Source organism: Aquarana catesbeiana, linkage group LG06 (genome assembly GCF_042186555.1).
Source record: "Aquarana catesbeiana isolate 2022-GZ linkage group LG06, ASM4218655v1, whole genome shotgun sequence".
Taxonomy (NCBI): Eukaryota; Metazoa; Chordata; class Amphibia; order Anura; family Ranidae; genus Aquarana; species Aquarana catesbeiana.
In genome coordinates this window covers 146151192-146163879 of record NC_133329.1, presented here as the reverse complement: position 1 = coordinate 146163879, position 12688 = coordinate 146151192, and positions in this window count along the sequence as shown.

Genomic DNA, 12688 nt, shown 5'->3' with positions numbered 1-12688 from the left:
CACTCTGTACATAGCTCATCCCAGAAACCCTGCACTTTGTATGTAGCTCATCCCAGAACCCTGTACTCTGTATGTAGCTCATCCAAGAACCCTACACTCTGTACATAGCTCATCCTAGAACTCTGCACTCTGTACGCGGCTCATCCCATAAACCTGCACTCTGAACATAGCTCATCCCAGCACCCTGCACTCTGTACATAGCTCATCCCAGAACCCTGCACTCTGTATGCAGCTCACCCTAGAACCCTGTACGCAGCTCATCCCATAACCCTGAACTCTGTACGCAGCTCATCTCATAACTCTGCACTCTGTACGCAGCTCATCCCAGAACCCTGCACTCTGTACATAGCTCATCTCAGAACCCTGCACTCTGTAACATATGTTAGGTTCAACTTTTAAATAAGTTGCTTATAGTTTATATTGCTTTGCCAAATTATTGCTTCATATAGGAATTAAGACACAGAGTCAGGTATGTCTGTATCAAAGTTCTGAGCATCCCCCAAAAGGACTGCTCCCTTTACTTCTTTTATAGGCAGTTCCAAAAGCAGTAATCTTATCGGCATTACCAAATGAGGTTAAGGTACAAAGAGTTTCTCATCAGCGAACATGTAATGATTATTCAGCAGTTCCAAATTCCATCTAGATACAGATTGATAGAACAATTGATACGTACACAGGTAAGAAAAAACAGAAACAATTAAAGTGGAACTCTAAGTCATTATTTCAACCCTATCAATTTCCCCCTTTGACATCATCCTCTCCTTCCCCCTGGGTCCTCATGAATAAGTTCTAGTCAGTTTTTCCCCAGAGTCCTTTCCCTGACCGCGAGTTGTCAGAGGGGTAGAACCCATCCCCCTAGGTATTACCAACATCTTAAAATTCAAGAAGAGGAGTTTTATAGGAGTAGGGTGATGTCAATACACATTTATCAGTATACCCTGTCTATTCTCCTAATTTTCCTATTTATTTTCCTGTATACACATATATTCGTGATTGTAAGTGATATTAATATTAGAATAATAATTACCATTGGACTTAACAACCAGTGAAAGGTATTGGTTGCTGTAGAAGACATTCCACTAAATATATCCCACCAATGTGGTGCAGTATCCTGTTGTATCTGTGAGGAAAGATGTACTAGTCTACCTTTGTCAATAATAATTTGCTACTTTAGGATCATCTATAGCCCATTCGAAAGTTGTTGTTTCCTCTACTTCAAGTACATTAATACCAGGAGTCCATGCATATATTTGTAAAACAACAATCTTCAACAAAAAATATGTAAGTAGATATTTCATCATGTTGTTTTCTCGGGTTGTTTCTTGCAATGTGATGTATCCAGGTAGGTTTTCCTTCCAGCTTTACTGAGGTGGCTGTGGTCAAGAGTACTTGGTAAGGACCTTCAAACCTGGGTTCCAATGTCTTTCTGGTGTGTTTCTTCACATATACATAATCCCCTGGTAGCAGAGTATGTGTACCTGTTATTGAATTAGGGTCTGGAAGAGAAGAATACACACTTTTGTGGATCTTAGTTAGACGTTGTTGTAATTGTATCACATATGCAGTCAAACTATCACATTGCAATTGCATACTCTGTGGAAAGTATAAACCCAATCTAGGTGCATTCCCAAAAAGTATCTCATATGGGGATAATCCTGTCTTTCCTGTTGGAGTGTACCTTATAGAGAACAAAGCCAAAGGCAGGCATTCTGGCCAAGGCTTGTTTAACTCTTGCATGGCTTTTTGTATTTTTAACTTTATTGTCCCATTTACTCTCTCCACTGATCCTGAACTCTGTGGGTGGTAAGGGGTGTGAAAACTTTGTTGAACCCCTAACATGGTCATCACATTCTGCATGATTTCTCCTTAAAGTGTGTCCCCCTATCTGATTCTATGGTTTCAGGAAGACCAAACCTAGGTATTAACTCAGTGATCAGTTTCTTAGCTGTGGCTTTAGCTGTAGCCGATTTTACTGGATAACTTTCGGGCCAACCTGAGAATAAATCGATACACACGAGGACAAATTCAAAAGGGCCGCTCTTAGGCATTTGTATGTAATCAATTTGCAGTCTCTGGAAGGGGTATTGGGCCTGGACCTGGTGTTTTCGTGGGGTTTTTACTCTCTGTCCTGGGTTATTCAGGAGACAGATTTGGCAGGCTGCACAGTAGTTTCTTGCAGTGCTACTGAATCCAGGGGCGAGCCATCCTTGGTTCACAATCCTATACATGGAATTGGAACTGACGTGTGTGGGTAGATGAACTGCCGCTGCCATTTCTGGGTACAGAGAGGCAGGCAGGCATATTTTGCCTCCTTCCCTCCATACATTGTCAAGGTCTGGTGCTGCTCCCATTCTGACCCACTTATCTTTCTCGCTCTCCCCTGCTTGTTCCTGTAATTTACTCAGCTGCTGCCATGTTGGTTCTGGGATACTCACCTCTACCGCTGCTAAGGTCTCAGGGCTTCCTTCCCCTAGAGCTGCCTGTTTTGCAGTCAAATCTGCAAATGCATTTCCTTTTGCCTCAATTGTTTTTGCGCTCGTGTGTGCCGCTATCTTCATAATGGCTACTCGTTTAACCTTTTGAAGATTGTTCAGGACTCTCTTAATCCCTTCTCCATGTTTTACAGGTGTACCTGCTGCTGTCAGATAACCTCTAGCCCTCCATATGTGGCCATAATCGTGCGCTACACCATAAGCGTAGGCAGAGTCAGTGTAAATATTCCCTTCTCGTTCTTTTAAGTATTCTAGGGCTTGTTCTAAAGCTTTTAATTCTGCTTCCTGTGCTGACATGTGGGCTGGTAAGGGCTGTGCTTCAATTACCTGCGTATCAGTCACTACAGCATACCCTGTGTGATATTTACCCTTGTCATCAGCAAACCTACTACCATCTATATACAAGGTGTGCTCAGCATTTAAAATCGGTGTATCTGTAACATGTGGGAATCCCATTGTCTCCTGTTCCATGAGCTGAAAACAATCGTGCTGATCTACTTCTTTAAACAAAAGAGTGTCAGTGTCCTCATTTCTTTTCTCACTAGTACTATTAGTACTATCATTCCCCCTTGCCAAATCTGGTGACTGAAGAGGCAAAAAGGTGGCCAAATTTAAGGTTGTACAGCGCTGAAAAGTAACATTTGGAGGTAAGAGTAAAGTACACTGTAATCTTAATTGCCTAGCCATTGAAATGTGTTTGGGCTGTACCTGAGACAAGATTGCATGTATGTCATGTGTGGTATGCACTACGACTGGATTGTCTAGAACAATCTCTGATGACTTATCTATGATAATTGACACTGCAGCTACCGCCCGTACACAAGACGGTGAACCTCTAGATACTGGATCTAATGCTGCTGAAAAGTAAGCGACTGGTCTTTGTTTTACATGTGCCTGTGTCAGAACACCTGTGGCGTGTCCAGTGATCTCAGCAATGTACAGATTAAATATCTTGGTGTAATCTGGTATACCAATAGCCGGGGCAGAAATCAACAACTTTTTCAAAGTGATAAACGACTCATAAGCAACTTCTGTAAGCACATACGGTACAATTTTCAAACAATCGTATAATGGCTGCATCAAAGCGCTAGCATGTGGTATCCACTGTCTACAATATGACACGATACCTAAAAACAATTGTTTGAAATTCCGTGGGGGTAACATTCCCTTTATCACTTGAACCCTCTCCTCAGTGAGATGTCTCGTACCCTGTGATATACAATGTCCCAAAAAGATAACTTTTTCCTGACACACTTGTAACTTTTTCTTATTAACCTTGCAACCTTTTTCTGCCAAAAATCGCAACAAATTAAGGGTGGTGTGCAAGCTTTCAGTCTTTCACTTATCTGTGGAATTAATCCTTCCATAAATTGTCTATTGAAGGCTCGGATTGTGATTGGCAGGGCCAAGTCCAATCCCTCATCTGCCATCATACTTTCCATAGATAAGTAAAATTCCGATACAGTCTGTCCTGGCATTTGCTTCATGGGTGATATGGACCCCCTCTCCTGTTGTTTTGCCTGACAAAAAGCTTCTAATCTAGCAATAAAAGGGGCCCTTGAGTCTATATGTCTGACATGTCCTGTCTCTAAATTGCCATCCCCATCAACTTGTCCTGCAGGTCTGTGTGGACCTATTTCTGTCATAAACTGGTTAAACAGGGTCAGAGTCATTTTGTGTCTGCATAGATCCTCCCCATCCTGCCAGGTCGCTTCATGTGTATTCATTAACTGTGTCACAAATCTACAAAAAGCAGCTGGCTTTGCTACCGCGTCTGGGGCGCTCTGTATTAATGCCATAAGGGTGTCTGCCGACCATGGTGCCCAAGTCTTTATTTGCATTCTACGAGTGACAGTAGGCGGGGCATTTGGATGGGCTGCTTGTCCAAATTCTGGATTGTTTACCTGAACAATGCGTGTATCAGTGCGTACGGGAGCTACAGTTTCTGGATGAGGTTTTTGTGCCCCACAATGCACACATTCTACTGCCCATTCTGGGTTTTGTGCTCCACAATCCTGACAAACCCATCCTCTCCCCTCAAGTACCGGATATATCTTGTGTGGTTTGCGTTCTACGTCAGTGTATGGGGGTGGGATGGCTGAGCTGGGAGCCTCGACATTTTTTGTTCTTCTATCTTTCATTTCCCAACCATCACAATCTGGATTATACTTCCACCCCTCTTCTTTCGCTCTATTTGAGACCTTAATTAAGCATTGAACCTGACGCATCCATTGCTTCTCTAACACCTCTCCTTGTCTGTCCCTTTTTATTTCACTCCATACATCCGGGTCTAAGCCCGCTGCTCCTTTCACCTTAAATTTACGAAGGACATCCTTTAAGTCCTGTGCTTCGGTTTTCCCATAAATGTTCTTAATTATCTGTGGCACCGTATAGTGCGCCACAATTCCCTGACGGGGTTTTGTGTTCCTCTGGCCCATTCTAACAGTCCTGCCTAGGTAGCGTGTGGGACACTTAGTGTACAATATAATGCGGCTACAACATATACAAGAATGAATAATTACTTTATATGCTAGCCCAATAGCAAACCAGCTAAGTTACACTAGTTCCTCGTTGCCTTCCTCCTAGGGTGCTAGAATTCTAGAAACCTCTCCGGAATGAGATTTCTGAAACCGAATTACTTTATATGCTAGCCCAAAAATAAATAATTACTTTATATGCTAGCCCAATAACAAACCAGAATGCGGCTACAACATATACAAAAATGCGGCTACAACATATACAAACATTCCTTTAAGTGGCCAGGTATCCGACTAGATCTCGGGACTTTGTTGAGACCTTATTCCCTCCCCGTATCTGGGAATCCCTCTCATACACTCTTATCCCTGCTTTATGGAGCAGACAGGGCTTATACTCTCAACCCGTCTATGGTTTATGAGTTAGATGTGAGGTTAAGCATAAGCGTCAGACCCCCAAGCTCACAAGCCCTCAGGTTCCCAATCGTGTGAGGTAAGGCGCATTCCGTTGCTTAGTTCAGCAATCCCCTTCTAACTCATACCATCCTTGACAAGGCTCATTCACTTTCTCAACAAGACAGACAAGACAAACACAGATAACAAAACAAACAAATAATTCCAGCAATATAAACTAAAATATGCAGTAATTCTAGACTCACCACTACAGAGGCTGGTGTTTTAAAACCAGGAGAACCGTAACTGACAGAACGGATAGGCACAAATCAGGGGAGCACAGAATATAAGAAAAATAAAGCTTTCTTTCTCGAACATCACGGGACACAGAGCCACAGTAATTACTGATGGGTTATATAGGTATCACTGGTGATTGGACACTGGCACACCCTATCAGGAAGTTCAACCCCCTATATAATCCCTCCCCCTTGCAGGGATACCTCAGTTTTTACGCCAGTGTCTTAGGTGATGGACGTGTAAAGATGTCCTGTGCTGAGCTCCAAAGGGAATATCCTAAGATCCTATACTGGGGCAAGCCAGGCGAACCGGATCCATTCAAAGTGTCTTTTCATGGCCGAATTGAATGGTACCCGGGCCTCGTGTCCGAAGAAACGAGGTTTTACCCGTAATGCTTCTCTTTTTAGAGAGCTGGACCCCGCAGATCAGAAAATGGCTTTAAACTTCCTAATTTCTGGCGAGGTGCTTTACGGTCCCAGAACTGTTGGATCCCCCTACTGATGGGGGCCCCAGTCTCTGACGGTTTTTTCAAACGGAGCCCACCGTGAGAGGTGAAGATTGGGTCTGTGTAAACAGCACCCTGCGGCTGGATAAGGTAAGAGGAGATTCCACAGAATTTTTGAGTTCTAGTGGCTTTTCTCCTTTAAGGTAAATGCATGCTATGCCTATTGTGACCACCGGGGGCTGCCAAGAGCACAAACCTACACATGCTGAATGTCTGTCTCAGGTGTTGTAATCGCTGTGTATGTCCCAGCGTATCATGCAGGCTGCAAGCAGGTAAGGTGGATGGGGGGATTTCTCATGTTTGAATGTTCCCCCCTAGGCTAGAGAGGGGCCACAGGGGTCTAGAAAGTGGTTATACCACCCGGGCTCTGTGGCCTAATGGCCACCATCTCTGAAGATAGCCGTTCAGGCAAATCTTGTTACCAGTCTCCCTCCTCCCCCCCCCCATCCCCAGCCTTTTCTCCAGAGCATGACAGGAGAGTCGGCAGTGCGGGAAGCGCTCGTTTTTTTCAAAACTCGAGGGGGGGGGGGGGCGGTAGAGGAGGGGGCGGGATGTCAGCACAGAGTGTTTAGACTCCCACTCAGGCCAGCTGCAGGCTATTAAAGGCACTCTGTACAGGTGCACTCAGCCTTCTGAGAGACACAGAGCTGACGGTCGCATGTAAGGTGGGACACAGGCATTCTCCTAGGCAGCATTTACTGAAGTAACACCAGACTGAGCATTGGGTAGCAAGGCTTTTAGCCAGACTACATCGCTCAGCGGACAGTGTTCATTTGTATACCTCACACCTTGTTGCTTTGCACTATGGGTAGAAGAGGTTCAAGCACCCCAGGAACCAGAGACACTAGGGGATCTCGTTCAGGTTCTGAGGGCCCCCTGTCGGCAGCATCCTTCCCCCCTAAAGATGGGCCAGGGACGGCTAGCCAGGGAGAGCCATCGGGGTCAGGGGCTACACCTGCTTCTGGCACTTCAGCCCCTGTATATATTACACAAGAGGTTTTTTCCTCAACCATTAATGGTCTAGAGGAAAGATTAATGGCCGTGATTACGTCTTCACTCAGTGGAAGAAAACGCACTAGGCTTTCCTCTGTTCCCAAGACCCTCAGACAGAGGAGCTCTGGGATAAAGGAGATGAATCCCTTTCAGAGGATCGGGATGGGATGGATGATTCCTCTTCGGAGGATTCAGGTGGAGAGGGACCCTCTGCGACTTCCCAAGAGGAGAAAGTCTTAGTGCAGATCCTCACTGGATTGGTCCGCTCCACATTTAAGTTGCCCATACCTGAAACTGCTAAAGAATCCTCTTCTGCTTTGGGGTCACTGAAACCTTTCCAAGCAGCACATGCTTTTCCTGTTCATACTTTACTTGAAAAGCTTATTTATTCTGAGTGGGATCACCCAGACAAACGTTTTTTTCCGCCGAGAAAGTTTTCAACACTTTATCCGATGGAAGAAAAGTTTATTAAAATGTGGGGAATTCCGGCTATTGATGCCGCCATTTCCTCAATAAATAATAGCCTGACTTGTCCTGTAGACAATGCTCAGATGCTCAGGGATCCTGTAGATAAAAGGATGGAATCCCTATTGAAGGATGTTTTCTCCTTAGCAGGATCAGTGGCCCAACCTGCAATAGCAGCGATTGGAGTCTGTCAATACTTAAGAGACCATGTTAAGCAGGTCATCAAAGTATTACCTGAACAGCAGGCCCAGGGGTTTGCTAACCTTCCAGCGGCCTTATGCTTTGTGGTTGACGCCATTAGAGATTCTATCGTGCAAACCTCCCGTCTTTCACTGGGGTTGGTGCATATACGTAGAATCCTATGGTTGAAAAATTGGTCAGCCGAAGCACCATGTAAGAAGCTACTGGCTGGGTTTCCATTTCGTGGTGCAAGGTTGTTTGGAGAGGACTTGGATAACTATATCAAGAGAATCTCTTGTGGGAAAAGCACTCTCTTACCTGTCAAGAAGAAGAGTAAGCGTCCCTCTTTCAAACGGACTCTTTCCCCAGCGCCGGGGGCTTCAGCCTCCAGGCAGTCTCGACGGCTGCCTCCATCGGGGTCCAGAGACAAGAGTCAACCCCAGGGACAAAAGAAGTCCTGGGGAAAGAAGCCTACTAGGCAAAACACTAAGACCTCTGCATGAGGGGGCGCCCCCGCTCACTCGAGTGGGGGGAAGACTGCGACAATTCTCAGAGCTCTGGCAGGAGGACTTCCAGGACAGATGGGTAGTCTCCACGGTAACCTTAGGGTACAAGCTGGAGTTTCAGGAATTCCCTTCTCCTCGGTTCCTCAGATCAAATGTTCCCAGAGACCCAGAGAAGAAGCAGTCGCTCCTTCTAGCGTTAGAGCGACTTTTGTCGCAGGAGGTCATTATGATAGTTCCCGCAAAGGACCAGGGATTGGGCTTCTATTCCAACCTTTTTACGGTCCAAAAGCCAAATGGGGATGTCAGGCCCATTTTGGACTTAAGGGATCTGAACCGATTCCTAAGGATTCAATCCTTCCGCATGGAATCAATTCGAACAGTAGTTCCCACCCTGCAGGGAGGAGAATTTCTGGCATCAATAGACATCAGAGATGCATATCTGCATGTGCCCATTTTTCCTGCTCATCAGAAGTTTCTGCGCTTCGAGGTAGGAGGGCGCCATTTCCAGTTTATGGCTCTGCCCTTTGGGATAGCCACTGCACCTCGAGTGTTCACAAAGATCTTGGCTCCTCCTCTGGCCAGATTAAGGGCTCAGGGTATAGCTGTCATAGCATACCTAGACGACCTGCTCTTGATAGACCGGTCGGTAGCCTCTTTGGATGGAAACTTGAGGACCACGGTCAGGTATCTAGAACACCTGGGTTGGATCCTCAACTTAGAAAAGTCTTTCCTAAAACCAGTAAGAAGACTACTATTATTTAGGTCTGATTATACATACAAGCCAGGAGAAAATATTTCTACCCCAGGCAAAGATCACTGCTTTGAGAGAGCTGATTCTGACAGTAAGGACCAAGAAGGGTCCCTCAGTCCGCCTTTGTATGAGGCTACTAGGGAAGATGGTGTCTTCATTCGAAGCAGTTCCCTATGCTCAGTTTCACTCAAGAATGCTGCAACACAGTATTCTGTCGACCTGGAACAAGAAGGTTCAGGCATTAGACTTTCCGATGCACCTGTCGCATGCGGTGCGTCAGAGCCTCAATTGGTGGCTCATACCCGAAAACCTGCAGAAGGGGAAATCCTTTCTACCGGTTACCTGGACGGTGGTAACAACAGATGCCAGTCTGTCAGGTTGGGGAGCAGTTCTGGAACAGGCTGCGGTCCAAGGAGTATGGTCCAAGACAGAGAGGACCTTACCCATCAACATTCTGGAGATCCGGGCGATACATCTAGCTCTAAAAGCCTGGACTATCAGGCTACAGGGTTGTCCGGTCAGGATCCAGTCCGACAATGCCACAGCAGTGGCTTATGTCAATCATCAGGGAGGCACCCGGAGCCGAGCTGCTCAAAAAGAGGTGAACCAGATCTTAGTCTGGGCAGAGATGCATGTGCCATGCATATCGGCAGTTTTCATCCCGGGAATAGAGAATTAGCAGGCGGACTATCTAAGTCGCCAGCAGTTACTTCCAGGGGAATGGTCTCTGCATCCCGACGTCTTTTGGGCCATATGCCAAAGATGGGGGTTCCAGATGTAGATCTCTTTGCATCCCGATTCAACAAAAAGATAGACAGATTTGTGGCAAGGACAAAAGATCCTCTTGCATGCGGGACGGATGCGTTGGTGATTCCGTGGCATCGGTTCTCACTGATTTACGCATTCCCGCCTATTCTGCTACTACCACGACTCCTTCGCAGGATCAGGCAGGAAAGGAAGTCGGTACTTCTGGTGGCCCCCGCTTGGCCCAGAAGGACTTGGTATGCAGAAATAGTAAGGATGACGGTAGGTTCCCCGTGGACACTACCGGAACGCCCAGACCTGTTATCTCAAGGTCCAGTGTTCCATCCTGCCTTACAAACGATAAATTTGACGGTTTGGCTATTGAGACCCACGTTCTGAAGAGTCGTGGGCTCTCAGGTCCTGTCATATCTACCTTGATTAATGCAAGGAAGCCAGCTTCCAGGATGATTTATCATAGAGTCTGGAAAGCTTATATAACCTGGTGTGAATCCAGAGGTTGGCATCCCAGGAAATATGTCATGGGTAGAATCCTTGATTTTCTACAGATGGGATTAGAGATGAAGCTGGCCTTGAGTACCATCAAGGGCCAGGTCTCTGCTTTATCAGTATTATTTCAGCGGCCACTTGCTTCGCATTCTTTGGTCCGAAACTTTATGCAGGGGGTGATGCGTCTTAATCCTCCGGTTAAAGCGCCCCTAAACCCCTGGGACTTGAATTTGGTCCTGGCTGTGTTACAGAAACGGCCTTTTGAACCAATAAGTCAGATTCCTTTGGTCTTGTTGACAAGGAAATTAATTTTTCTGGTGGCCATCTCTTCTGCTAGAAGAGTATCAGAATTAGCAGCTCTTTCCTGTAAGGAGCCTTATTTGATTATACACAAGGATAGAGTGGTACTACGCCCTCATCCTAGTTTTTTACCGAAGGTGGTTTCTGATTTTCATTTAAACCAAGACATTGTTCTACCTTCCTTTTTTCCAGATCCCTGTTCTCCGGAAGAGAGATCTCTACATTCGTTGGATGTAGTAAGAGCAGTTAAGGCCTATCTAGGGGCAACTACTCAGATCCGCAAGACGGATGTTTTGTTTGTGCTGCCAGAGGGTCCCAATAGAGGACAGGCAGCGTCAAAAGCTACCATTTCTAAATGGATTCGACAGTTGATCATTCAAGCTTACGGTTTGAAACAGAAGATTCCTCCGTTTCAGATCAGGGCACATTCCACAAGGGCTATTGGTGCTTCTTGGGCAGTGCATCACCGGGCCTCTATGGCTCAAATCTGCAAGGCCGCAACCTGGTCTTCAGTTCATACATTCATCAGATTCTATCAGGTGGATGTGAGAAGGCATGAGGATATCGCCTTTGGGCGTAGTGTGCTGCAGGCAGCAGTACAGGGTCCTCAGGTCTGATTGCACCCTACTTGGTCGTGGTTCCCCCCCCCTCAGGTAGCATTGCTCTGGGACATCCCATCAGTAATTACTGTGGCTCTGTGTCCCGTGATGTTCGAGAAAGAAAATAGGATTTTTTAAAACAGCTTACCTGTAAAATCCTTTTCTTTCGAAGGACATCACGGGACACAGAGGTCCCGCCCCTCTTCTAATACACTATATTGCTTGGCTACAAAACTGAGGTATCCCTGCAAGGGGGAGGGATTATATAGGGGGTTGAACTTCCTGATAGGGTGTGCCAGTGTCCAATCACCAGTGATACCTATATAACCCATCAGTAATTACTGTGGCTCTGTGTCCCGTGATGTCCTTCGAAAGAAAAGGATTTTACAGGTAAGCTGTTTTAAAAAATCCTATTTTTTCTTACCTGCGCAGGTTTTTTGATCTGTGATTCCCGGAATGCCTATTCCTTTTTGTTCCGTCAGCCGCGTTCGTCCACCTCTTGTAGTATCATCGGTGAGTCCCTGTTCTTCGGGCGCCAAAATGTTAGGTTCAACTTTTAAATAAGTTGCTTATAGTTTATATTGCTTTGCCAAATTATTGCTTCATATAGGAATTAAGACACAGAGTCAGGTATGTCTGTATCAAAGTTCTGAGCATCCCCCAAAAGGACTGCTCCCTTTACTTCTTTTATAGGCAGTTCCAAAAGCAGTAATCTTATCGGCATTACCAAATGAGGTTAAGGTACAAAGAGTTTCTCATCAGCGAACATGTAATGATTATTCAGCAGTTCCAAATTCCATCTAGATACAGATTGATAGAACAATTGATACGTACACAGGTAAGAAAAAACAGAAACAATTAAACTGGAACTCTAAGTCATTATTTCAACCCTATCACATAGCTCAGCCCAGAACACTGCACTTTGTACGTAGCTCATCCCAGAACCCTGTACTCTGTATTTAGCTCATCCCAGAACCCTGCACTCTGTACATGGCTCATCCCAGAACCCTGCACTCTGTACATAGCTCATCCCAGAAACCCTGCACTTTGTATGTAGCTCATCCCAGAACCCTGTACTCTGTATGTAGCTCATCCAAGAACCCTACACTCTGTACATAGCTCATCCCAGAACTCTGCACTCTGTACGCGGCTCATCCCATAAACCTGCACTCTGAACATAGCTCATCCCAGCACCCTGCACTCTGTACATAGCTCATCCCAGAACCCTGCACTCTGTATGCAGCTCACCCTAGAACCCTGTACGCAGCTCATCCCATAACCCTGAACTCTGTACGCAGCTCATCTCATAACTCTGCACTCTGTACGCAGCTCATCCCAGAACCCTGCACTCTGTACATAGCTCATCTCAGAACCCTGCACTCTGTAACATAGCTCAGCCCAGAACACTGCACTTTGTACGTAGCTCATCCCATAACCCTGTACTCTGTATTTAGCTCATCCCAGAACCCTGCACTCTGTACA